General features: G+C 62.8%; 1 protein-coding gene across 2 annotated transcripts in view; it reads right to left on the bottom strand.

Annotated features, from left to right (window-relative positions):
- The window catches only part of ZNF469 (zinc finger protein 469), a 224,703-nt gene that overhangs the window by 101,026 nt on the left and 97,318 nt on the right, over positions 1–26,359 (bottom strand). The gene's annotated exons all lie outside the window — the stretch shown is intronic.

The raw sequence follows: 26,359 nt of genomic DNA, 5'->3' as shown, positions 1-26,359 counted from the left end.
CCCCCCGCCCCCCGGGACCTCCCTCCCTCTTCTCGGCTTCGGGACCTGGAAGGACACCGTGCGCGGGCCCCACCACGTCGGGGAGGTGGGTCGTGTGCGCCCTCGCGGGCTGCTGCCCGTGGGCGGGCGGGCTGGGGCGGCGGAGGACCGTCACGGGCGCCTGACGCCGAGCGTGGTGGCTGCGACCCGCCTTCCAACGCGGCCCGTGCCCTGCCGAGCTCCAGCTGCTTGCGGGCGGGGAGCCGTGACCCCAGGTCTGAGCACACGGCCGGACCCTCCCTTTGGCGCCTCAGAACGCGTGCGGGGAAGTGGGGGGGCGGCACAGAGCAGGGAGGAGGCGCGAGGGGCAGGCGTGGTGTGACTGCCCCGCCCCCGCCGAGTCACGGGAGCGCACCCCCCCCCCCAGACGACCACGGGCCAAACGTCAGGACGGCCCTCCCACGCGGCTGTCCTGTTCCGACGCCAGCACAGCGTGTGGCCCCAGCTGGCCCTGGGAACCTCCGTGTGGACACCTGGCTCCCACAAAGGCCCAGCCCTGCCTCACGCCCCGCAAATTCCACACGAGCAACAAACACCCACGGCTGTCCGCGCCTCCGGGTCACAGACGGGCCGTCCCGGGCCCAGGGGCACGGGGCGCCTGACCCAGCGGGGCCCCGGCCGGCCCTCGGGGAGTCGGAGGGGGTGGAACGGCCTGGATCGTCCATGGCAGGAGGGAGGGACACAGCAGGGCCAGGTCACAGGCCTGGGGCCTCCAGCTCCATCCCTGACGCTCCCCGGCCCAACCCTGCTCTCTCCTAGTGGACGTCCAGGGGTCAAGCCTCCGCTCAGCTAGGTGCTCGGGCCGGGCCCGCCGCCACTGGGGGCCACCCCTGTGATGGGGCTGCCTGCTGTCCCCCAGACACATGGCTCGCGCCCCACGCAGGGGCGGCCACAGCCAGGCCCTGGGGCCCCTCACACCCGTGAGCAGGCTGGATCCCTCTCCCTGGGTGCAGAGCGTCGTCTCCCCGGAGACCCCACGGGAAGGATGTGGGGACAGAGGAAGGAAGGACGTCCTGGACGTCAGCCTCACGCCGAACGCGACTGTTCTTACGGGGCCTCGACACGAGCCGACAGCATCACGCCGGAGGCGGAGAGACGGAGACACCGAGACAGACAGAGAGACAAGGGGGCATCGGCGGGCACCCTTTGGGTGATGAAGGGCTGAGTCAGGAAGTGCTGCGGGCATCAGGGCCGGGCTCCAGAGAGCAGCCCGCCTGGCTGGGGGAGGCCTGGGTGCCCCACCCGGCCCGGCTAGAGTCCCTGCGGCAGTGAAGTGGATGCAAACACCCTCCAGGGCTCCTGCCGTTCCGGGGCTGCTGTGCTCCCACCCGCCCGCCCCAGCTGGGCTCCTGACGGAGGCTCGGGACCCACCAGGCAGTCGGCGCAGCAGGATGCGGGTTAGACCAGGGCTCTGGGGTGCCGCCGGCCCCCGCCCCCCGCCCCGATGGCTGTACGTGGGGTCCGCATGCCACAGATGCCCCATCCGCACTTGCCCTTGCTCTCCTCTCTGGGCAGTTCCGAGGCGCAGTGAACCCAGAGGCCCGCCCTCGGGGCCCAGACTCGAAGCGCCCCGGCCTGTCCTTGGCTGGGGGCTGGGAAGGCCCGTCCTTCTGCAGGAGACAAGGGGGAGGACGAGGGTCTCGGGGTCTCTCCTTCCTCCACAAGGGTCCTCCCACCCTCCCGCTGCCATCACCCCAGCAAACCAGAGCTCGGGGACTTGGTCAGGTGCTGGCCCTCCGGGCAGGCGGGGGCTGAAGGCCAGCTGGCAGTTGAAGGGCCGCGCCCAGCGGCTCCAGGCGACTTCTGACCTCTCCCCAACACTGCCTACCCCACCCCACAGAATCTGACCAGCTCTGGCCAGCTTGTGAGTGATCAGGACCTCGCGGGTGCAGATGTGGCGCCCCGTGTGAGAGGCTGGGATCCCTGCCTCTAAGATGCAGTTACAGATGGTGGCGGCTCAAGACCACACCCTGTGGTGGCCCCCCACCGGCTCCTGGGCCAGGGCTGGGATGCCAGCAGGCCCTGGCACGCCTGGTGGACCAGGGTTTCTACTCGCTGAGTGGGGAGTCAGAAGCTGGCAGCTCTAGCCGCCGTCCTCGGGCACTAGCCGGCCCCGCGGAGAACGGCGCAGGAGTGGGTGCCCAGCGGACAGGCGTGCCTGCGTCTGCACCGGGCCTCTGGGCGAGCAGGTGCCCCGCTGCCCCATCGCTCTCAGCACACACGCTGCAGACACAGGTCCCTCATCCGAATCCCATGACCCAAGACACTCTGCGGCCCCGATGCCTGGGAGAGAGGGAAAGGGAGGGGGACGTGATGGCAGGAGCAACAGCCACTGAGACGAGGGCTCGAGCTGTCACAGCTGGGTTCATGTCACAATCACGATTGCTGTGAACAATCTGCAGCCGGGGGAACCGAGCCCCAGGGGTGAGGTGGGGACCCCCGAGTCCAAGGGGGGGGGGAGTCCAACGTGTGTTGAAGGGGGCAGGGAGGCAGGGTGTTGACCCATCACTTAGCGGGCAGGGCCGTCCTGACTCCACTGTGGGGCTGGGGGGAGGCCCCGGGGAGGCACCGACGGCAGTGGCGTGGGAACCAGCAGCCCTCGGAGGCCCCTCCAGCTCTAGTGCCAGGGCCCCAGGGCCCTCCAGGCCCAGGCCGTGGGGCACCACCCCCTGTGGTGCCCCCTGGTGGCCGACGGCGGGGCCACACCTTCTCCTGGTCCTCTGTGGAAAGTGCATCCCTGCCATTTGGGCCTCAGGGCAGAATAGAAAGCTGTGCCTCTCCCTGTGCAGCTCCACAGCCACCTCCACGGGGTACCGGCCATGAGGCCTGGCGGGAACGTCCTGGGCCTGAACCCCCCGAGCTCCTGCCTCCTAGAGGTGAGAACTGGGTGGCCCCGGGCCTCTCTGGGCCTGTCCCCACCTTAGAACATGTGAGGACTGAGGTCACAGAAGTGAAAGCGAGGGGTGGGAGGGACTGCAGCTCCTCCTGTGGGGATGGAAGCTTCCAGGTCTGCTCCGGCCAGTGGATGCCACCAGCCAGGGGGGCTACTTGGAACCTCGGGGGGGGCAGGGTGTGCAACCAAGGCCCGAAAGCTTCCGTTTTACCATGCCTTAGCGAATTTACGTTTAGGGGCCCCACGTGGCCAGTGGTGACGCGCTGGACGGCCGAGGTGGGGGCAGGGAGACCGCAGGCAGAGACTGAAGGTGAACGCTGTCGTTCGTCAGCAGAAAGCAGCTTGGGCTTCCCTGGGGGCGCCCTGGTTAAGAATCCGCCTGCCAACGCAGGGGACTCGGGTTCGAACCCTGGTCCTGGAGGATCCCACATGCCACGGAGCAACTAAGCCCGTGAGCCGCAACTACTGAGCCTGCGCTCTAGAGCCCGCGAGCCACAGCGACTGAAGCCCGCGTGCAGCAACGAAGACCCAACACAGCCAAAAATAAATAAATAAATAAATTTATAAATAAATAACTTAAACAAACAAACAGAAAGCGGCTATGGGAGAGTCATTCATCACCTGAAACTCTGTGTCTGAGAAACAGAGTTTCTCAAACTCCGTTTCAGACGGGGCTGTCCTCCGGCCTGGCCAGCAGCCAGGGGCCTGGCCAGACCACAGGGGCACAGAGGCAGCTGGGAGTGGGCAGGGCGTGTCCGCTCGGCCAGCGCTGCTGGGACCCGGGAGGGGCTGCCCTCCGGGGCGGCCGGAGTGGAGCTGGTGGGGCTGGGAGGCCGCGGCTCAACGCCTTCCGCTAATGTTTAATGGTGACAGCTGACTCGACGGGAACCAGGAGCTGACACGTGGGCCCAGGCCCCACGTCCCAGGTGACCACCGCGGGCAGGTAGCAGCCGGCAGTGGGGGGCCCGGGCCCCACTGGGCAGGGGGGCTCTGCTTCCGGGCCGGGGTACAAGCCGACAACGCCTCCGTGGCCCCTGCCCTCCACCTGCCCCTGCACCCCAAGCAGCCCCCAGTCGGTCCTGGGGTGAGGACGGACACGGTCGTGACACTTCAAGTTCATGAGTCAAGCAGCCACCGCGTATGGCGGCAGGACGTGGCCCTATCGTGACAGAGCCCTACTGACCCGCTGAGAGGCCTGGAGGGGGTCAGGGGCCGGGGCACGGGACCAACTAGTGTGGATGGCAGGCGGGCGTGGGAAGATAGCACGGTCGCGGCAGCAAAGGAGGAGGAGATGGCCTCAGCCCCTCGGTGCCTTGGCGCTGTAGAGTCTATGAGGAACTTCGGGGACTCGGCACTTTGCAGTTGACAAGGACAGAGAACCTGGGGCAGGCTGCGTGGAATAAAAGACGCGGCCCCGTTGCCCGGCGCCTGCTCGCCCAGGGTGGGAGCCCAGGCAAGGCAGCTCTGAGCCGTCACCGTCCCCACTGTGCAGATGAGGGACACAGGCTCTGGCGTGGCCGTGGCCGTGGCCAGGGGGTGCCTGCTAAGCGCTCCCTGCCCGTCCGGTCCCCTAGTCCTCAGAGGACACTAGCCCTGAGCAGGGACTCGCCCCTCCACCCAGCAGGTCCCCCAGGCTCCAGAGTGCTGGACACACACAAGCTCACTTGGCTCGCCTGGGCTCCCGTCCTGGGCCAGCGCGCCCCCCCGTGGTACCTGTGTCACATGCACTGTCCTGAGGGGTGGGGACCGGCAGAGCCAAGGTGACAGCAGGCTGTTGGGGGGGCTCCCCACGCGCCCCAGAGCCCCCCCGGGGATGACGGCCCCCGGCAGGCTGCACAGCCCTCCCCAGCACAACTGCTCCTGCTACCTGGGGCCGGAGCCACGAGGGACCACTGTTGATTTCGAGAACATTGAAACTGGTGTTCCCCGTTAATGAGGGCAGCTGCGGGCAGCTCCTGCCAAGAAGCTGTCAGGACAAATGTGCCCAGAGTAAGTACGTGTGGGAGGGGAGAGCCGGGGGCTGGCAAACGCCGCGAAAGCCAGCGAACAACGCACGGCTCCCTGGGTCAGCCTCACACGCCACCTCGTGTGACACGAGCCTGCCCCAAACTGGCCACGGGACGCGGGCAAGTCGCTGCTCCGTGGGCCTTGCTTTTCTTAGGTGCGGTGGGTGGGGACTCAAAGACTCCAGCGCCAGAGTCCTGAGGCCCGCCGTGTGCACAGGCGGCTGGGGAGACGAGGCTCGGGGCGGGGGAGAGCCAGAGGGCGCTACGGCTCCTCCAGCCGCCACCCCGTGATGCCGGGACGTGCAGGCCTCTGGCCTGCACCCTGGCTCAGAGGGTGTGATGGTCAGGGTTATGTGTCGGCTTGACCGGGCATGCTCCCCAGGGAGCCAATCAGACGCTCGTCTGGGTAACGCCATGGAGGTGTTTGGGAGACAGGGTCAGTCTCTACGATCGGTTACCCCAAGCAAAAGAGTTGCCCTCTGTATGCGGTGGGCCTCGTCCAATCAGGTGAAGGCCTTGCAACAGAATCGGGGGTTTCCCTGAGATGAAGAAATTCTGCTTCAAGACTGTGGCATCTGCTCCTGCCAGAGGTTCTGGCCTGCCCTATGGATTTGGGACCTACAGGGACACAGACGTGGTCCCTGTGACATCCCCCCGGGTTGACTTTGCCCTCGGGGCTGCCGTGACCAGCCCACCTCTTTCCCTGCTCACGGCCTGTCTGGGTCACCCTGCTGGATTGAATTAGGCTGAATGTACCACTGGACGTGGAGGGGGCTCCTGTCCGTCACACCATAAACAATACAGCCTGGTACACCTTCTACCATTAGCAATAAAGAGTAGCAGTGATGATACCACCTGTCTTGACAGAATTTTTGGCGTCTCCTTGTCTGCCAAGCAAAAGCCTTGTGGGATAGTGTCGGAGGGCACTCCCTCTCGGACCCTTGATCTGCCACGCAGATAACTTCTGGATCTGGAAGCCTCGGTGCTCCCATCTGCAGAGTGGGAACAGTCCCACAGCCCTGTCGGTACTCGTAGGAAGGCTCGGCATCCTGGGTGGCTGTTATTCTGGTAGCTCTCAGACGGACTGAGGTGCTGAAGTCTGCAAGACCGCAAAGGGGTCGTCGTCATAAGGAGGGATTGAAATCCTGGAGGGGGAGGAGGTGGGATGGGGGCGCGGGTGGCGTGTGTGAGAAGGAGTGATGTCCAGAGGGCCGTCTTCGGGCGGGTGTCTGTACCGCCTCTCGTCGGAGCTGGAGACCTCGGCAAGTGAACGGGGTAGGATAACACGGCACCCGGAGCAGCACGTGTGGACACGGACTGGCCGGGGGAGGAGCCACGCCGGCCCGCGCTCCTCCCCGACGCGGTCCAGCAGCGCCCCTCCCACGCGCGGCTCCGCTGAGACGGACCCCGGCTGTGCAGAGAAGCCGCCTTCAGCTCCACGGGGGCCTGCGGGTCCCGTTTCGAGAACACCAGGGTCCAGACCCAGCATCCGTAAGGAGACCCTCTCTGAGGTGAGGCTGAGGGGACACAGGCCGCTGTGCGGGTTCCTGGGGGGACCGCACTGCGGATCTGCCCTGCGCGCTCACCTCATGGCGGTGATGGACGGCGAGCCCCTCGTTCCTGGGCACCGGCCCCAGGTCCCGCCCCGGAAGGTTCAGGACCACCTGGTCCCACGGATCGGAGGCTCTCAGCCTGGAGGAAGGGGGTCCACGTGCTCGCCCTGTCCAGACGGGCCAGACCCTCGATCCCTGTACCTCCAAGCAGCCTGAACCCCCCGATCCAACCTTCCGGTGCCCTAGGCAGGATGCGGCACAGACCCCTCGAAGGCCCCTGGAGGCCAGGACTCCCCACAGCCACACCCGATGTGCGCAGGCCCCGTCCAGAGCCTGGCAACAAACAACGCAGCTTCACGCCGTGAGATCCACCGAAGACACCGGGCCACGTGGCCGGCTCTGGCCGCCACACGGGAATGTCCACATTCTCCGTGAACCTGGGCTCCCTGCCAGAACGAGCTTATCCCTGGGTTCTGCTCGCCTGACACTGAGGATCCACGGCAGCCTCGCAAGGGGATGAGCACGCGAGCGAGTGGCTGTCCCCCCCGTGACTGTGGCAATTGTGTCCCTTGCCGTGTGGGTCTCCCGTGACCCTGCCCTTTTGGAGTCCCGTCCTTGCACGCGATGCTTTCTTTCCTCTTCTGAAGGCCACGGTCCCAGAGCAACAATGAAACTCTGAAGCGCTTCTCATTATGTCCATTACACAGACGGGAAGGCAAGTCCAGGTGGCCGTGTGACGGGTCCAAGTGTCCTTATTTATGAGAAGAGAACTCAAGCGGCCCCGCTTCCTGGATCCCCACCCTCTGCCAGCAGAAGCCACTGCTTCTCGACTTTCTAAAGGACTTGTGGAACAATCACCCAACTCCGTGATGCCGTTTCTAGTCCCAGAGCCTGTGAGAGGGCAGCTGCCCTGCACGGCTGCTTCCTGCTCTCCCAGGTGGCCGAAGGGCACCAGGAGAAGGGGTTGGCGGGGACGTCCCAGGAGGAGGTGGCTGCAGAGGGAAATCCTCAAAGGGGGAGCAGCTTTCACTGCACGGAACGTCCCTGCAGCCTCTGGCCCAGCCTGGGCTCAGCCCGGCAGCTCTGCAGGAAAAGGGGGCCTGCTGACACAGAGGTCACTGCTACCTGGCCATCCAGACCCGAGCGGCTGGAGCCCACACTCCCGGGATAAAGGGCCCGCTTGTCACACGCGGGCCACACCTCTGAAGCTGGAATGTGAGGCCGTAACTTGTCTAGAGGGGTTGCAGACCGGGGACAGGGCCGGGACCACGAAGCTCGACTTGCCAGCTGCCGCAGGGGCGCCACTGTGCGTGCGGGAACCCCCCTGACAGCGGCTCAGGGACTGTGGGCTCCTCACTGCCCCGGAGTGGGACGGCCGAGCTCGGAGCCAAGACAGGCTCGGCGGCTCACAAAGCAGAGGACATATGGTGAATCTATAAACGGAGCCAGAGGGGCTCTGGGGGATACAGGGAGATTCCTAGAGTCCCCATGGATCCTGGGGACTGGGAAAACGGTCACTGAGAACGAGGCGGGGCATGTCCACCTGGACGTCCTGAGGTTGGAGAGAAACCAGGGCTGGAAATCAGGCTGGGAGAAACCAAAGACCACATAGGGTGGGAGAGAGGGGGTGCCGCCACCACGGGAAGAACAGGACGAGCCTGGCGGCTGCTCCGCCTTGGGGAGAAGGAAGAGGAAGGCTGCACAGGGAAGGTGAGGCCTGGCTTGGGCTTTGACATATGAGTAGGAGTTCATCGGGCTGGAGGAGCGATTGGGGAACTGCTCCTTGCTTCTCTGCGCCTGCTGTCCCAAAGAGGTGAAATTCTGCCAGTGGCTCCTGCCTGACTGGGAAGGGACCAGGTCAGCCTGTGAGGAACAGGGCTTCAGCCCTGTGATTGATTTGACTCTATCAAACTGGGAGTGGGACGGGGGCTGCTCATATAGTTTGAGCCAGGGGCCGTCTTACGTGGCCACCCTCCTAAAGTATCCTGCCAGCCCATTACCCTGCCCCCAATGCTGTCATTCGAGGCCTGCTTATTTGGGTTAAGCCTGGCCCATCCCAGCCTGGCTGGAGAGGGAAGGGCCAAGGCCAGGAGCTCTGGGTTTGGGGCTCGCGAGCCTGAGGGGCTTGGAATTTTATGTGTGCGTCTCTTCCATGGAGAGGGTCCAGCCTTCAGCAGACCCTGCAGCGGGACGGGGACAAGGTGTCCTGTTCTCACTGGCTGAGCAGCAGCGGGCCCCGGCCAGCTGTCAGGGACGCTGTGTGTCTCTGCCGCTCTCACCCTCAAGGACATCAGCCCCCCAAGGAGTGCCATCCCAGCTTCCTGGTGAGGAGAGACGGGGCAGGGGATGGAGGGCCCGCCCCGAGGAGGGCGGGGCACACCCCTGTCCCGTCCCACGCGGGAGCGGCTCCGTCTGGTCCCCATCTTCCACTGGACTCAAATGCTGCAGAGGACGAGGTGGCAGCCAGCATCACCTTTGCCCAAGGCTCAGAGGTCCTCCCAGCTTTTTCTGGGAGTTGAAAAAAAGAGACACTAAACTGCCCTGGAGATTCAGGCGGGAGGGACTGAGTTGTGGAAGCTGCCGTCCGCGTTTCAGGTTGGGGGCTGGTGGGTGTGGGGTGGCTGGTCTCTGCCATCTCTGCCCACCGGGCCAGCTGGGATTAGGGAGCGTGGCTGGCCTGGCTGCGGTGGCCTGGCGGCCAGAAGCTGGGCAGGGACAGCAGACACGCTCCGCGGGCTAAGGGTGCAGAGCTGCAGGTGCACAGGGAAGACATAGCCCCCCAGGGGCGGGGCCTGGCTCCGTCCGGCTCCTGTGCGCTGGGCGGTTTCCTCTGCGGCATCCGGAGCGGGCGGCCTGGGGCGGAACAGTGGGGCACACGTGGAGGCTCCCTAGCCTGGTCTCTTGGTGGCTCAGCAGGGGTGCAGGGTACGGAGGAGCACCAGCCAGCAGCAGCTGCACGTCCCGCCTGCTCCGGGGACCCCACTGGGCCGTGGCCTCTCCCCTCGGCCTGCATCCGACTCCCCGGCCAGAGGTAGGACAGGCATCCTTTGGAACCCTGGGGTCTCTAGGGCTGAGCCACGGGGCGAGGGTCTTTCTGCCCTCTCTCCTCCTGCATGGGCTGACACAGCTGTGTCATTTTGCACGGAGGTTGCGGCCGTGGAAACACCCCCACGCTGGGAAGGCCACCGCCTTCTGTGGCTGCAGGAAAGCCTCAGAGCCTTCTGGGCCTCTGCTTCCTCACCTATAAAGTCCCTCCGTCACCCTCGTGGCTACAGTGGGGAAAGAAGTGAGCCGGCTCTGCAAAGAACAAAGGAAGCTTCCGGTTCCCCCTGGTCGAGGGGCGAGCCCCACACTGCCAGGTCCAGCCAGGGGCCAGGCATACGTGTGGCCAAGGTGAGGGGAATGGCAGTGGCCGCTGCTTGCTGGGTCTGTGGCCATGGACACCTCACTGTGCCCAGTGGTCCCCCTTCACCTGCCCCTGTGGGCCCTGGGCACCTGACTTGGCCCTTTGGGGCCTCGGCTGTCTGTGCTCTGAGATGGGACAGCAGCACCCACCCCGTGAGGTTGTAAGGATTCACTGAAGGGTGTGTTTTGGGACATGGAAAAACTGACCCTTTAATGTGAACTCCTAATTGGAGAACGGTTCTCTAGGTCTCCCCTAAACCACCCAAAGAAGCGTATGCTTTGAAAGTCCCATTTCTGAGTCAAGGTAATTCCTTCCACCATCCCAAAGCTGTCTTTTTTCCCCAAAGATGCCGAGTTGATCCCAAAATTCACATGGAAGTGCACGGCAGCCAGAAGAGCCAAAACAATCTTGAAAAAGAAGAAACAATGTTGGAAGACTGACATGTCCCAGTTTCAAAACCAACTTCAAAACTATAGTAATCAAGACCGTGTGGTATTAGAATAAGAACAGACACACAGATTAATGGAATGGACTAGAATTGAGAGTCCAGAAATAAACCCTCACATTTACAGTCAACTGATATTTGACAAGCTTGTCAAGACAACTCAGCGCGGAAAGGATAACCTTCCCAGCAAATGGTGCTGGGATAACTGGACATCCACATGCAAAAGAGTGAAGATGGATCCCTACCTCACACCATACACAAAAATTAACTCAAAAAGAGTCAACAACTTATATTAAACGTAAGAGTTAAAACCATAAAGCTCTTAGAATAAAACAGGAATAAGTCTTCGTAACCTTGAGTTGGGCAATGACTTCTTGCTATGACACCAAAAGTGCAAACAAAAAAGAAAATAGAGAAACAGGAATTCACCAAATTTAAAACTTCTGTGCTGTGAATGACATCATCGAGAAAGTGAGAAGGCAACTCCCCAAAGTGGGAGGAAGTTCTTGCAAATCATATAACTGACAAGGGAGCTGGATCTAGTATATATAAAGAATGCTTGCAACCCAAGAATAAAAAGACAAAAAATACAATTGAGAAATGTGCAAATTATCTGAATAGACATTTCTCCAAAGAAGATGAACACACGGCCAATAAGTACAGGAAAAGATACTCCACATCATGAGTCATCAGGGAAAAGCACATCAAAACCACAGCGAGATTCTACCTCACACCACTAGGATGGCTAGATCCAAAATACCAGAAAACAAGAGGTGCTGGTGAGAATGTGGACAAACTGGAAGCCTCATATTGCTGGTGGGAATGTGAAACGGTGCAGCCCCTTTGGAAGACAGTCGGACAGTTCCTCAAAATGTTAAATATACAGTTATCATACGGCCCCAGGTACCCACCCGGGGAAAATGAAGACCCACGTCCACATAAAAACTTGTACGTGAATGTTCGCAGTGGCACTATATTCACCACAGCCACAGAGTGGAGCCAACCCGGGCGTCTCGGACTCCACGGAAGGCTGGATGGATAAACGTACCGTGCTGCAGCCGTGCAGTGAAGAGCCACTCGGCCTAAAGGCAGCGCTGATGCAGGCTATGACGTGGGAGACTTGAAGGCATGCTGCCGACCCAACGAAGCCGGTCACAAAGGGCGTCCGTTGTAGGTGAGAGGTTGAAACCCTCGGAAACAGAAAGCGGATTCGAGGTTGCCGGCCTGGGGCGTGGGCTGCGGGGAGGAACAGGGGCTAAAGGGTATGAGGAGTTTTGGGGGGTGATGAAACGTCCTGGAATTCGATGGTGGTGAACGTTGCACAACTCGGTGAGTACAGTGAAACTCACTGAACCGTGCTCTTTAAACGGGTCAGTTTTATGGTATGTGAATTGTATCTAAATAAAGCTGTGTGGGAAAAAACCCTCAGTTCTTCTCCCCTCTCCCTGCCCTTTGCTTGTAGCAGAGAGTGAAGATGGAATACAGCCAGAGGCCCTTAAAACCCGTTTCTGGAGCAAAGATCCAGGTTGGGGTCCGGGCGAGGGCCACCCCGTCTGCGCCTGGCTTGGAGGCAGGAGAGCTGGGCTCCTGCGCGGCCTGACACCAGCCTCTCTGGGCGCGCTGGAGACCACGCGGGATGTTGTGTGTGACCCCCCTGGTACCCACAGGACGCCGGAACCTGGCGCAGCGTGCAGCCCTTCAGCTCCCGCATCAGGGACGGGGACAGAACATGGGTCCTCCCCCTGGGTGTACGGACGCCCAGGGACACGTGCACGGGGAGCGCCCAGCGGCCCAGGTGCCGCCAGCAGCTGGTAAAGCAGTGCTGCGGGCACGAGAAGCCCAAGAAGCCCAAGAAGCCCTGGAGGCGCGTCTGACTCCAGCACCTCCAGGCGCTCACGCCGCACGACGTACAAGCCAAGGGGTGTGACGTTCCTACCCACGTGTGTGAGTGCCTGGGGTGTGAGTGTGTGTGGGCACACGTGTCACACCACTTGTCAGGCACGTCTGTGAATACGTGTGTTAACTGTGCGTGCCTACGTGCACGAATGCACGAGAGCATATGTGCATGAGTGCTTATGTATACGTGTACACGTGTGTGAGTGCACGTCTGAGGGCGCACGTGTGTGTGTGTGCACATGCGTGCCCGCGTGTGAGCACGTGTGCTCACGGTTCCTGGACTTGCAGACTTTCCCCGGCTTGGCCCGCCCGGCCCCCTGCCAGGCGTGGACGTCAGAGGCCTCCGGAAGGACCCTGCGGTTTTGGAGGACATCACGCCCTTTGACGTTCGCTGCTCTGAGCTCCCTGGTGTGGGTGTCGAGCGCGGTCTGTCCCCGGCGTGGCCAGTGCCGCCCTGGCACCCAGGAGGCGCCTGCACAGTAGCTGGGGTTGAGGGGAATCCTTGATGGAATATGGGTGTGCCTTGAAGAGCCCAGAATTCAGGACCTCACGTGGGGAGCCAACCCCCAACCCCTGCAGGAGGAGCGGGTCGCAGGCCTCCGGGGCACGGCACCAGCGTCCGCCCTCGTGGACAGCCTGTATCACAATCCCTTCCTTAGCCGGGGCAGGCGAAGCATGCTCTTCACAGAATCACCCCCAAGCCATGACCTGCAGGAATCAAAGGCAAGCGCGTTGGGAGAGAAGGCACCGGGCTGGCGGTGGGACGCCGTCTTTAGATGCTCCGTGGTGTCCAACTCTCGGGGCTGAGCAGCTGGGCCCAGGCCAGACACGCCGATTCCCAGGCGCATCTGGTGACCAGGGGTGACTCTGTCACTGTCAGTCAAATGCCCTCCCTGCCGCCCTCGTCCGCCCCTTCGGAAAGGGAGACCTGGGCGGAGGCCGCGTCCCTGCCTCCCATCAGCTCTCCTCAGCTTCACGGCTTCGGATGGTTCCAGGCCGCCGTACGAACTCGCCCGCAGGAGCGCGGGGGTGGGGACTCCCTGGTGTGGGGTCTGGCCCCTGGCGCTGGGCATCGGGCATCGGCGACCTCCAGACAGACAGGCCAAAGATAGGTCGTCTCACCCCTTCTCTGGCCCCTCCCTACACCATCGGGATGGGCTTTCTGAGGGCGTCCTGTGTAGGGTCCCCACCGGCTCTCAAAAGCCCACAGAGACTCTTCCCGCAACAAGCCTCCACTGGGCCTGCTCCGGGCCGTGGACCAGGTCCGGAGCCACAGTTGCCCTGTCCACCCTGCAAAGCTGCCCAGCGGCCAGCAGCTCCTTGTGAAGGCTCGGGGGCAGCTCCCCGATATTACCTGCAACTTTGACAACAGCGGACGACACCCCGCGCGGGCCTCTACCCTCTCTAACCCGCACGACATCCCCGTGAGACGGAGACTGTCCTCGTTCCTTCTCCAGACGAGGAACAGGCTCCCGCGAGGTCCAGGATGTGACCGGAGTCTAAGCTCGAAATGACAGGGACCCCATGCCTGCCCGTGACAGGCGGCCATCCGGCCAGGAAGACGAGTGAGAAAGAAACAAGGCCAAGCGGGCATCGATCCCGCAGGGAGACCTCATCCAGGAAGGTGCAGCTGAGCCCATGCCCCGTGGGGGGTCCCTCCCGGCTCCGCGGTCCTGGGGTTTTTCTCCCGAGATACCTCACCAAGCACGGGAACACTGTTCTGGCAGTGGCGTCCCGTGCCTGGCAGGAAAGGGGAACAGGCGCAGGCGGCTGCCGGGCTCGGAGGAGGTGCGTGCCGGGGGCTCCGGAAATAGGGGCACCAGGCGGCAGGCAGAGATCTGGGGTCGGGGGGGGGCTTCGTCGGAGCAGGTGCACCCAGAGGGGTGCAGAGCAGGAAAGCACGTGTCGCCAGGCCTGCGGCCCTGCCGCCCAACAGCACTGCCGTGAGGAGGCCCTGGAAGGTGGCCGGCGTGGCTGAGGACACGGATTTTAAACTTTATTTCACTGTAATTCACTTCAATGTTAAGTAGCCCCCCCTCCCCCGAGGCTAAGCGGCTGCCCCACCCTGAGGGCGGCTCCGGCTACTCTGATAAGGAAGCCTGTTAACACGACACCCACAGACACAGTTTCTCGCTTTATAATCGGGCTCAGAGCCCCCCGGGGACTGACGTTTTGGCTTGACCGATGGAGATCAAGAGAATAAGGAAATCTGCCTGCTGACCTTCAGGTCCGAGTTCACCCGTAGGGACAAGGATTTGAGGCCGGGCTTCCACACCAGGGCTGGGACAGAAGTTCTGGGTTCCGGACCGCTCCTGCACCGCTTGCGCTTCCTGCAGTGTTCTGGGGTCACTGCTAAGCCTCCCCTTTGAGCAGCCGGGGGCAGAGGGTCCTGTCGTGGAGCCCCGGCGCGCCCACCCCAGCCCCTGTAGCGCAGACTTTGGAAAGTGGACAGAGGTGGAGCCTGACGGGCAGGAGGTGGTCAGTCTGAGTCGGGGAAGAGGAGATGCGGGCCCACCTCCTAGTCTCCTAGCATCTGCCCACTCTCGCCCAGCGAGCGTCTACGGAGCGCCCTCTGTATGCACAGCCCTGGCCCAGCGACTCCTCCGCCGGAGGGACAGACGGCCCACCTTCCCCAGCCACAGACCCACGTGGACAGAGGAAGGGGGTAGGAACGCAGTTTCCTTTCAGAGCAAGAAGCTGAGATAGAGTGCTGGGAACCGGGCAGGGCGGCCCCGCTGGCTTGGCCAAAGGAAGCCACCGCTGAAACCGATTTTAAGAAGCACCACATTTAAACGTATTTGCTCTTGAAAAAGGAACAAACTTTATCTTGAGAGACTCCATCAGCCGGACTCAGAGATGAAATACTTTTACCATTAATACGATCTTGGCTCCTACGTAACTGTTTCCTAAGAGCTTGGGGCCCCACCAGCGGCACGGACGGCGGGTCAGAACACAGGTGGCCAGACGCTCGTCCCCACCTTTTCTTACCTCCCCCGGTGTCCGTGACTTCCTGGAAGCGGTGGCCACTACCCAGGAAGCCCGGGCCCCTCGCGACCGGGGTCTGCGGAGGCGTTGCCGTCTGTGGGCACGGCCCTGCCGGGGTGGAGCCTGGGGCTTCTCTGAGCCTCAGTTTCCTTGTCTTTAAAGTGGGCACAGCTACAGCCATGTCACAGGCGCTACCGTGAGGACGAGGGCCTGGAAGCCGCCGGTGAATGAGGAAGCAGCGCCGCCGTCCGACTGTCACCCCGACAGCTACCCGCCGCCCCCTGACCCCAGGCCTGGGGTGCCCAGCCCTGCTTGGGACCTGGAGGGGCTGGGGGCAGAGGCGAGACCCGTCGCCCACCGCCCTGCCAGAAACACGTGCAGAGACACAGTGAGCGACGGGAGGGGCGGTGGCTGAGTCAGCCTCGCCCCGGGCACACCTGCAGGGCTCCGCCACGGACACAGCCGCCACCCCAGCAGGCTCCTCCCGGTGGCAGAATTCTCCACGCGCCCCGCGCAGGCCCCGTTTACACATGCCCACCCGCGCGTATCTGTGGGCCTCGTCTGTCGCCCACACCGCCCTCGGGTCCCAAAGGCTCCCCCAGAAGCTTCCCCGGGATCGTGCTCCTCTCGCCTCCCACGTTCCACCGCGCACGCGGCGGGGCCAGGCACGAGGGGAGGCTCTCGTCGGAAACATCATCGTTAGAGAAGTGAGGCCACCCTGCGAGCATGACCCAGCCTCTCACGTGTGGGGCGAGCTCCAGGCTTTGTGGGGTCATCACAGAGGCCCCCAGAGGGCTGCCGCAGAGCCACCTGTTAACTCTTCCACGGGACTCAAGTCCTCCCCGCCAGTGCTCCGCGTGGCCCTGGGAAACTCGCACTGCCCTGCTGGGGGTGCCGGGGCCCAGGGCACCGTCCGGCGCGGAGCCAGGGGTGGCCAAAGTTCACCTCCTCGCTGTGCAGCTTCTGGCTCGACGAAAGGAGCACGGGAGCGCCCTCTCCAAGGGCCGGGGATGAAGATGGAGGCGACTGGCCTGGCTCTGAACCTGGGTCTCCCAGCCATAAACCCCGCGTCCGGGCACGGACACCTTTCACGCCCCCGTGAAGGCAGGACACGTCTGCACAGAGGGGGGACCCATCCGCCGTTGGAGCACAATCAGCCTTGCTGAAATCAAAGTGACCTCAGGCCGCGGGGAGCCGGTCTGACCTCGGAGAGCGGAGGAATCCCAACTTCCTTCCCCAGGTCAAGCCACCAAGGTCAGATGGTGTAAGCAGACCTCCTGGCCGGGCTCCGAGGCATCCGGGACCCGCCCCCCCCTCCCTGGCCTGCCGCCTGCCCGTTCAGACCAGCCACAGCTGCTCCATCACAGCCGCGGCCCGAAGCTGAGAGGGGTCCGGCCGAGGGACCACGTCAACGGCTCCGCATCGCACGCCGGGACACTGCACTCCACCCTGGGCAGTGCCAGCCTCACGGAGCAGGGCGGGAAGCTCCAGGCGGGGCGCTCGGGCCCCTGGTAGAAGAGTCTGCACGGCGCACAGCTGGGCATCCCGCTGGTACGAGTCCCCGGCCGAGGGAAAGACGCAGGCCCCCAGCCCCTCCCTCGATCTCGTCCAGCGGAGGCACAGTGCAAGCTGACGGGACCCCATTCATCCAGCCGTCTGTTCTTTCATCCGCGCACTCATCTATCCACCCACCATCCACCCATCCAACCGTTTCAACCACCCATCGGTTCACCTCACCCAGCAATCCATCAGTTAATCGATCAATCGATTGATCAATCCTCAATCCCTCGGTCAATCCATCCATCAGCCCATATCCATCCACAGGCCTCAGTCAATGCGTGCGAACGGAAGTGGGTTTGTATTTCTGGCTGCTGGTCGGCTCCTGCCGTTGACTTCCATCGTTCTGTGTGAAGGAGGAGGAAGACTCCAGGGTCTCCCCTCAAGGATGTTTGGCTTGGAAGTGTCAGCACTGCTCTCAGGAAGACTATGTCTAGTGGACCAGTGTCAGACAAAGGATCCGGGACCAGGGAACTAAAGTTCACAGGAGGTTGGATACAAATCAAAATCGGCTGGGAAAAAATTTTACTGTACGGACGACGCAGGCTGGAAGCAGCTGATAATACGGAAAAAATGACTTAGGCAGCGCCTGGAGACACTGGACGGCTCCCGGAGCAGCACACACAACCGCCAGTCAGCAGCGGGAAGGCACTCAGCGGGGCTCCATCGCCCCATCACCCCCACGTCCACCCCCATCCAGCAAGCCTGCTCCTTCCTTTTCCAAGCCTTCACCGTGACGCGGTGCGGCCGTGACCTTCACCACGCCTCACCCTGCCCGGTGCTCTCCAGCTGAGCACGTCACACGCACAAGCCCGCCGCTCTCCCGCCGCAGCCCGGGGTGGGGGGGCTCTATGAGCCCCTTTCACGGACGGGCCAGCTGAGGCCCGGGGAGTCTAGATCTGGGATCATCCTCAGGCCCTAGCACTCGACCTCCCGGGCCCTGGACCACCCCTCCCTCGCTGGAAGTAGAGGGTCCCCAGATTACTGTCGGGGCAAAGCCCCGCTGGTACCGCACCGACCCGCCGGCTCCATGCCCACCGCAGGCTCATCTGGGGGCCTTTCGAAGCTCCCCTCCTCTGGCTCCCCCGCCGCCTCAGGGACGTCCCCTAGGTTCATTCCCTAACCTCAGCCCCACACCCCGCCCGACCCACACTCACGGCGTCTCCCTCGCCTTGGGCTGCGACCCCGTGCCCAGACCCAGTTCACGTTCTCCAAACTCCTTCTGGGACCTGAGGCCAAAGCCATGGTTCCCAAAGCTCCCTGACCCAGGATGTGCACTTCATGCCCCCAACACGGGCACCTCAACACCCACTGAGGCCCAGCCCCAGCCCCTCGTCTGCTGCAGGGCAGGAAGCAGGACAGACAGACAGACAGTAAGTAAGCCCTGCGGCGCCCAGAGGCCAAGGGTCACGGAGGCTCTTCTTGGGAGGGAAACAGAAACCAGGGTGGTTTAGGGCTTGTGTCAGTGATTCAGACGCAGGGCGGACTGGGGATGGAAAGTCTGTCTGTGCTTCCTTTCTGGGGGTTCTCGCCGCCACGCGGAGCAGTCGGGGTGGGAAGCCTCCCGCACGGGCCTCCTCCACGTCCAGGCTCGGGCCCCAGGTGTCGGGGGGACGGATGAGGGCGGGGGAGCTGTAGCTGGTGGGACAGAGCTCATCCCCGACTCCCTTTCTGTCCTGGGGACGCAGGCAAGTTACAGTCTGAGCCTCAGTTTCCTAATCTCTAAAGTGGGGAGATAACAGCCGCCCCGAAAGGCTGCCGTGGGATTAGCAGAGTCAGTTATGCGAGGAGAGCAGCACGCGCCCCGGCAGGCGGCAGCGGCTCGGCGGACGGCGCCGAGCTTCCTCGACGCATCTGGTCGGGCAGAGGACTGGTGGCGTCGAAGGCTGACCCCGGAGCCCACGGCCCAGGTGAGCCCCTTCTGCGTGTCGACCCGTGGCCGTGCCGGGTGGCCGAGCACCCGAGGGCCGTCCCCACTCGGCGGCAGCCGAGGCCGCCGGGCTCCCGGCCGGGCGCTGAACGAGAGGCCTCGGCTCTGCCCACCTCCTCCTGGGTCCGGGCGGCAAGAGGGGCTGGTGCGTGAGGGGCGCCTAGCCGAGCAGCTTGGTGCCCAACCCACACCCACAGCCAGGCCGGGAACAGCAGCGCGGGACGGGGGCCCCGGGAAAGTGCTGGGTCTGGAAAACGAGGCTGGCCTCACGTCCACTAGCTCACGTCTGGGCAGGGCCATGGTCAGACGGGCACCGGCCACGTGTGACTTCATTCAGTCACTCGTCCATCCGTCCGGAGACCCTCTGGGTGCCGGAGCCCTGAGATGGCTGCAAAGTGGGCAGGAGCAGACCTGGTGGCGATTCCGTGACCGCTGCGTCTAGTGGGGGGCGGGGGGCGGCTGAAGAAGCGCCGGAATCAACAGTCCCACCTGACGCAGAGCCAGGGCTGGTTTACTCACGTAAATGCGTACGTAAGAGAACAGAGCCTAGAGCTCTTTTTTTTTTTTTTTTTTGACATCTTTACTGGAGTAGAATTGCTTTACAATGCTGTGTTAGTTGCTGCTGTAGAACAAAGTGGATCAGCTGTACGCATACATATATCCCCATATCCCCTCCCTCTTGCGTCTCCCTCCCGCCCTCCCTATCCCACCCCTCTAGGTGGTCACAGAGCACCGAGCTGATCTCCCTGTGCCATGCGGCTGCTTCCCACTAGCTCTCTATTTTACGTTTGGTCGTGTATATACGTCCGTGCCGCTCTCTCACTTCGTCCCAGCTTACCCTTCCCCCTCCCCGTGTCCTCAAGTCCATGCTCTAGTAGGTCTGCGTCTTTATTCCCGTCTTGCCCCTGGGTTCTTCGTGACCTTTTTTTTTTTTCCCTTACATTCCATATATATGCGTTGGCATACGGCATTTGTTTTTCTCTTTCTGAGTGACTTCACTCTGTATGACACACTCTAGGTCCATCCACCTCACTACAAAAATAACTGAGTTTTGTTTCTTTTTATGGTTCTTGGGACTCTCCCGGGAAGGGGTGACTCACAGCCCCGGGGTGACGCTGCCTGGGGCTCTCGGAGGGGACGCCACCCACTTAGGCAGTGAAGTCCCATCACGGCCACACACGAAGGGTCTGTGAGGAAGGCCGTCCCCTAGCACACCAGAGGCAGGCTGCCCACACCCACCCCTGTCCGGCCAAGAACGCACCTGTGTCTCCCCTCTGCGGGCACAGTTGAAGAGGAAGAGGCGCACGACCTGGAGATCAAGGGCGCAGGAAATTTCGCCTTTCATCTGAATATCCGTCAGCTGCAGAGGAAAGCCAGAGCGGGGCGGACGCCCGGGCAGTGGCTCAGCGCACATATGGGCTCCTGCTGGCGTGAATAGGCCTGTGGCGATGGCTCCCGTCTGCTGTCAAGGCCTCGCCCCTCTGGGAGCGGCTGCCCCACACGCAGTGCCCCCGCGGCCGCTGCTGCCGCCCCAGCTCCGCGGGGGGCTGCGCGGCTGGGACTGGGAACAAGCCGTTTTCCCAGGCAGCTCCCGGACGCGGCCCATCTGCCCGCGTGCTGACACAGCCCCAGGCTCTGGACACTCAGGACCGTCCATCCCCCGGGAACCCCAGAGTGAGTTCTCCTGTCCCCGGAGGGCTCTTCTGGGCGAGGCAGAGCCGCACAGACCCCGTCCCCTGCACATGAAACATGCAGCAGGCATGTGCCTTGGAAGGCCCCATACTTGGTCCATGCATCCTAAGTGAACATCTGCTGGCTGTGTGTGCCGACATCTGTTGTCATGACCGAGGCACGGGGACCGAGGGCCCGGGCACACACTCGCCCGCAGGCGCCTATACCTGGAGTCAAACTACCCGGTGCACTAGCTCCACCACTCACGAGACGCTGGTCTCTCTCTGCCTCGGTTCCCTCATTTGTAAAACAAATAAAACAACACTCATCTCCCGTGACACGCGGGTGGGGTTTTTACAAGCATCTGTCGTCTCTTCGTAGACAGCTGTCATCACAGGAAGACCAGGGGCCTGGAGGTCAGGGGGCCTGGGCTGGGGCCTCAGGGGACGAGAAGTCCTGTAATCCTGGGGGCCTCCGTCTCCCCACCTACACGACAGGGGTTTTCATGGGTGGTACCAGGGGGTCCCTCCTTGTTCCGATATCCCAAGACGCTCCCGGATGGCAGGGCTTGTTTTTTAGATTCATTGTGAATCCTCCAACACACACAGTAGGTGCTCAAGGAACGGGTGCTGAATTAATGAGTAGATAGGATGAGTGCAGATGCCAGAGGTGTGATACAGAGAATAAGTATCACAGGGTCACAGGCGAGAATTAATCATCACTCAGGACTGAGGAGGTCGGGCCACCTGGAGGAGGTGGCCACTGGGTTCGGCGTTAAAAGAGCGATTTGGATGGGTGCAAGGGGAGGGGTTGATGTTCCAGCCAAGAAAAACGGAGGGAACAAAGGTGAATCGAAAGCAAGTCCTGCCACCAAGGAGCCTGAGTGACAGAGTAGAACGAACACAGTGAAACACATTCAAATTCTCAGCAAACGTACCTCCCCGGCACCCTCCCTCGGGAAGCTGCTGGGGGAACGTGCTCCGGGAAAACACGGGAGTAAACCAAGAAAGTGCGACACCGATCTTGGAGGCAAGGGATCCAACACAGGAGGAAGGCAGACACTCCCCGGGGAGACAGAGAGAGGGGATTCCTGGAACCTTACTTGGGCACGAGGCACAGAGAACGTCCGGTGCAGACGGGAGCGGCCAGAGGATCCACAAAAGAGTTCTCCTCAGAAATGAGGTGCATAGATTACCTGATGGGTCTGAAAGTACCGACAGGAGATGCTCACACCCGGGGTCGGGGGGAGCCTGGGGTCAAACTGGTGACCAGCCCACACAAGAGCAAAGCCAGCCCACCACAAGCAACCAACCAAAGCCCCAAGACACTCACAGCAAAACGTACAGTAAAGAAAGGCTATTACGACGTACAACGAACTCAGCTACGTGCCGTGGCCGGCAGGCCGCACGCAGTCGGTGCTGGGCGGGGGCGGGGCCGATCACGAGGCAGGAGGTGCAGCGCGGACACGGCGCCCCCGCGCCTGCGCCTGAGACGCCACGTGCAGAGGCAGCGGCGCCCAAGATCCCTGGTGACGCGCGGCCACGGGCCCCGGGTCAGCTCCACGGGCTGAGCGCCATCACACGACGGCAGCGGGGCCGCGGGGGCGGGCGTGGCAGGGGCGTGGTTTCTCGCGCCAGCCTTACAGAACGGTTCCACGCTGCACACGTGCGCGTTTATAACTGCGGTAACGGGATGAAGTAAAGGAAAAGCGGGGGGACGCTCTTGCCACCACTCTGCTGATGAGGAGCAGCCAGCGTGGGGGCCCCTGGGGCGGGGCTGCCGTCTGGGGGCGTGGTCAGTGGTGTCGCCCTCGGCAGCACCCAGCTCCGCGGGCACGGACAACCTCCATCCACACGCGGCACCCACTTGCGCGCCTGCTCTGGGAAACCCTCGCACACTGGGGGCTCGGGGGGCTCGGGGCGGCTTTGCTAGTGACGGTGAAACCCCGGAAGCTCCCGTGTTCGTGAACGGGAGAATGGGGTAAACAAACGGTGGCGCCGGCACCCGAGGGAGTGTTATACAGCAGTGAAGACAGAAGCCCCCTGGCCATGGACATCACCCTAGATGCAGCTTAGAAACGGAACGTTCGGTGGAATAAAGCAAGTCACGGAATAAAATAGACCCCAGGTTAACACCTTGTTAATAAAATTCAAAGACAAGCAAGGCGAGCTGTAGGATTTCGGGATGCTACATATACAGTAAAACCACAAAGAACAGCCAGAAAGTGAGAAAGGCATGAGAAGGTGCCTATTCCCGGGGGCAAAGCCCGGGGGGGACGGTGGGAAAGTCCCAAGGAGCCGCGGTGGGGCTGGGACGCCGGGGTCTCGGCCGGGTGGCGGGCACTTGTGCTCACTGCTCCCCAACGGGTCCACTCAACTGCATCAAACACACCCTCACAGGAACGGGTAGCCAGAGCCCAGTCCACGGGGCCTCAAGAGGCCTGAGCTGTGGGTCTCGAGCCACCCTGGCAGCAGGAAGGCATGTTTCATTCCTCCCCAGCTCAGCGGTTCACCTGTGCCCCGGGCGCCTTCGTTCCAGCCCAGCTGAGAGATGGCCCCTCACTGACACTGCATCCCTCACAGCTGCTGGAGACAGAGCCCTGGCTGGGGCCCAGGCCAGGTGAGTGCGGGCAGGGGCCGGCGGGGGGGGGGCAGCTGTCATCTGCAGCCCAGATCAGCCCCCACGTGCCCAGCAGCCAGAGGACGGCATGTGGGCATAGGCTCTTGCGGACGGACAGGTGTGAGGGACAGAGGACAGGGAATGGGGGGACGTGTGCTGAGTGAGCAAACAGGCAGGATCGGAAAGCCCGACTGCCACCCGGGGACCGAGTCCTCGGCGGTGGCCGGACTCAGCACCCACGGCCGCTGCCGCAGGGCTCCGCGGAGCACATCGGTTCTGCCGGGGGTGGGTGGGTGGGGGGCACGGCTGAATCCTGAGTCTTAGCCTGTGAGGGGCTCTGCGGGGAAGGACAGGGCTGCTTAGGGAGCAGCTGGAGGGGGCTGTGACGTGGAGAAGTCCATCCGCCCCAGGATCCTGGGCTTCCCGGGAGAAGAGTTCCACCGGCAGGCTGACCAGGACCGCCATGCACTAGCAAGAGTAGATGGTCAGAAATAGAAATGAAGTGCTGGTGTTCCAGACTGCGGGTCCCCAGAGGGCAATGACAGGACACGGGGCCTCCCTTCAAGGCGGCGGGAAGCTCTGTGTCTGTAGGATTAAGAGTCTTTGCGACAGACACCTGCAGCCATGGTCTTTCCTGTGGCTGCAGCCACAAGACGCTCAGTTCCTCTGGCGGGTGAAAAGGACCCCACCCAGATGCAGGAGTGGGGACCAGCCTGAGCTCAGGCAGCCCTTCCAGCCCCGGCCACCAGGCCGGTGCAGGGCCAGGTGCCTGGCCTCCCCACTGGCCCTGGGGTTGTGGCGATGTGTGGCCCAAGCCAAGGGCAGTGGCAGATGAGGGAGAAGAACCAAACCCCGAAGGCATTGCTTGGCCTCAGAATCCAGCAGTACCTGAACCTGGGCGGGTCAGTCATGTGGGTCAATAAGCTCCCCTGCTGCCTAAGCCACCTCAGGCGGGCTTTCTGTCCCTCGTCACCAAAGTTGACCTGGCTGAGACACTTGGCCTTGATGCCAGAAGGTCGGGATCCAGCCCAGTTCTGCCCCGCCCGGCCTCTGGACTGCCCCACGGCTGTAACCACCAGCTCTCCTGATGCTACGAGTCTGTGAATGAGACTGGTATCTGGGTTTGATCAAAATAACTTCTTTGAACTTGGAAAAGGACAACAAAAGAAAATTAAAAAGGTCAGGAAAGAGAACTATTCCTACAGGTGTGGCCTCTGGCCCCAGGCAGCAGCCACCTGACTCCGCAGTCACAGAATTTAGCCTGGAGGGGGCATCTTCTCGAGCCAGAGCGGGCTGTGACGCTGCCCGTTAGACTGGGCGCCCGCACCAGGCCTCATCCTAGCGTGAGACCGGAACTGGTACGGGTAACCCTCGGTCTTCCTCTCAGAGCCGGCCGGCGGGGCCGAGCCCCTCTAGGCCGCCGACGGTCACGAGAGGGGAGACGAAGGCTCCGCTGGTCAGCGAGGAGCGCTAACTCCTTCCTGTGGGGAGCCAGGGCGGTGGGCCTGCCCAGAGCGCTACCTCATGGGGGAGGGAGGGCGCATTTCGAGGTGGTGGGTCCACGTGCCTGGACCACAGGCTGAGGCCGGCGCCCCCCATCAAAATCCCCCAGAGCCCCACTCACCAGCACAGCTGGGCGCACCTGGGGCAGAGGCTCCCGGACAGACCAGCAGGAAAGGCACCTCGAGAAGCCCCACGGGCCCCACGGACCCCTGTGGGTCCCACAGTAGCTCACAAATACAGAAAGGCCTAGAAAATGGATACAGCAGGCCCCCATAAGCCCCGCCCAGAATTTTTCTCCGACGTTCACAGGAGTGGACAGCTGAAAAACGCAGCAGGGGAGCAGCCACAGACTCAAACCTCAGGTCACAGCCGCTCGCATCTCGCTCTCTTTGCCTCCTTACGGGACAGTCCACCTCCCATCCTTCTACCTGCGCGCCGGCCCATCTTATTTTTGGATGCTTTTCAGGGGAAATGGCAGACATCCGTGTGCCCCGTCCCTGAACACTTCAGCCTGCACTGCATTAGCTAGACTGCAACTTTTGCTTACGCTCTTTAGGGGAAATTTACATTCAGTGCAAGCCACACCTCATAAGTGCACCAGTCGAGGGCTCTGACAGAGGCGTCCCCCATGTGACCCAACCCAGTCAGGAGAGAGACGGGGTGGGCCCGTCACCCTGAAGTTTCCCTCACGCCCGCAGCCGCTCACCCAGCACTGGTCTCGATAAACGTCAAAGCTGAAACAGCCAATGCGTGCGGCCACGTCCTGAATGATCAGGAGCGGGAAAGTGGGCTGGCAGATGTCATGACATAATGAGTCGGCCACATTCCTGACCGACTCACACAGGCCCTGCCGTTCCCTTTAAGCCAAATGTCAAGATGCTTTGGGCTCTGCCTGTTCAGGGAGCAGCCCTGCTCGAGGCTGCCAGCAGGGCGTGCTCGCAGGGAGGACTCCTCCCCTCCCTACAAACCTGATCTGAAACAAGCGCAGGAAGCCGCTTTCCAAGGGCAGGTTTCATAGACAGTGAACAGCTGCAGCCATCCCATCGGGAGGGTGAGACGGGCTGCTTCCCGGAACAGGGACGTGATCGCGGCGACCTCACACGTTTACGGTCAGGTCCTTGCTCACACTCTGCGCGGCCTGCGGGGCGGCCACGGAGGCCAGCGCACAGATCAGGGCCTCGGCTGGAGCGTCGCCACGTGGGGGAGGGCAGGCTGCGGGCTCTGCCCACCCAGCCACGTTCCGTGCCCCTTACCCACACCCCGCCCACGTGGGCTCCAGATGGCCCCACGGCAGCCTCAGCAGCGTGGACGTCAGAAGGTCATTCCTTCCCAAGGAGCACTGGAAGGCGGGCCCACGGGCCAGGGCACAGCATGGATGGAGGCATGCGCCGCCTGCGCCCTCCTCTCCATGGCCGCCAGGGGCTCCCCCGCCAGGCCCAGGGGTGGCCCGGGGGGCTTCTCAGCACAGCGCCCAGCCCGGCTCCGGGTACGGCCCCCGCTTTTTCTCCTGGAGCACGGGGTAAAGGGCAGACCCAGAGGCGCAGCACACAGAGCTCACCCAGCACAGCCGCCCGCCCTCCTGCGGACGGAGCTAGCACTGCCCTCTGAGCCACTCCCGGCAAGAGCACCTCAGACCAGCCGGAGACAAGCCTCCTGCCCCTGGCCCACGGCGAGAGCCACCCGGGGACCTGGGCCACAGCTCTTCGCCCACAGCCACCCCAAACCGCGCGCCGACGTCGGCTCGACGCCGACCGTGTGCCGAGATCCGTGACGCACCGGCCCGCGCACAGACACCGGCCCAGCACTGGCCGCCTACCAGCGCGGACACCGGCCCAGCACTGGCCGCGCACCGCAGA

Source organism: Kogia breviceps, chromosome 18 (assembly GCF_026419965.1).
Source record: "Kogia breviceps isolate mKogBre1 chromosome 18, mKogBre1 haplotype 1, whole genome shotgun sequence".
NCBI classification, from domain to species: Eukaryota; Metazoa; Chordata; class Mammalia; order Artiodactyla; family Physeteridae; genus Kogia; species Kogia breviceps.
The sequence above is the reverse complement of the archived record's forward strand: the minus strand, read 5'-3'. Positions and strand labels throughout refer to the sequence as shown.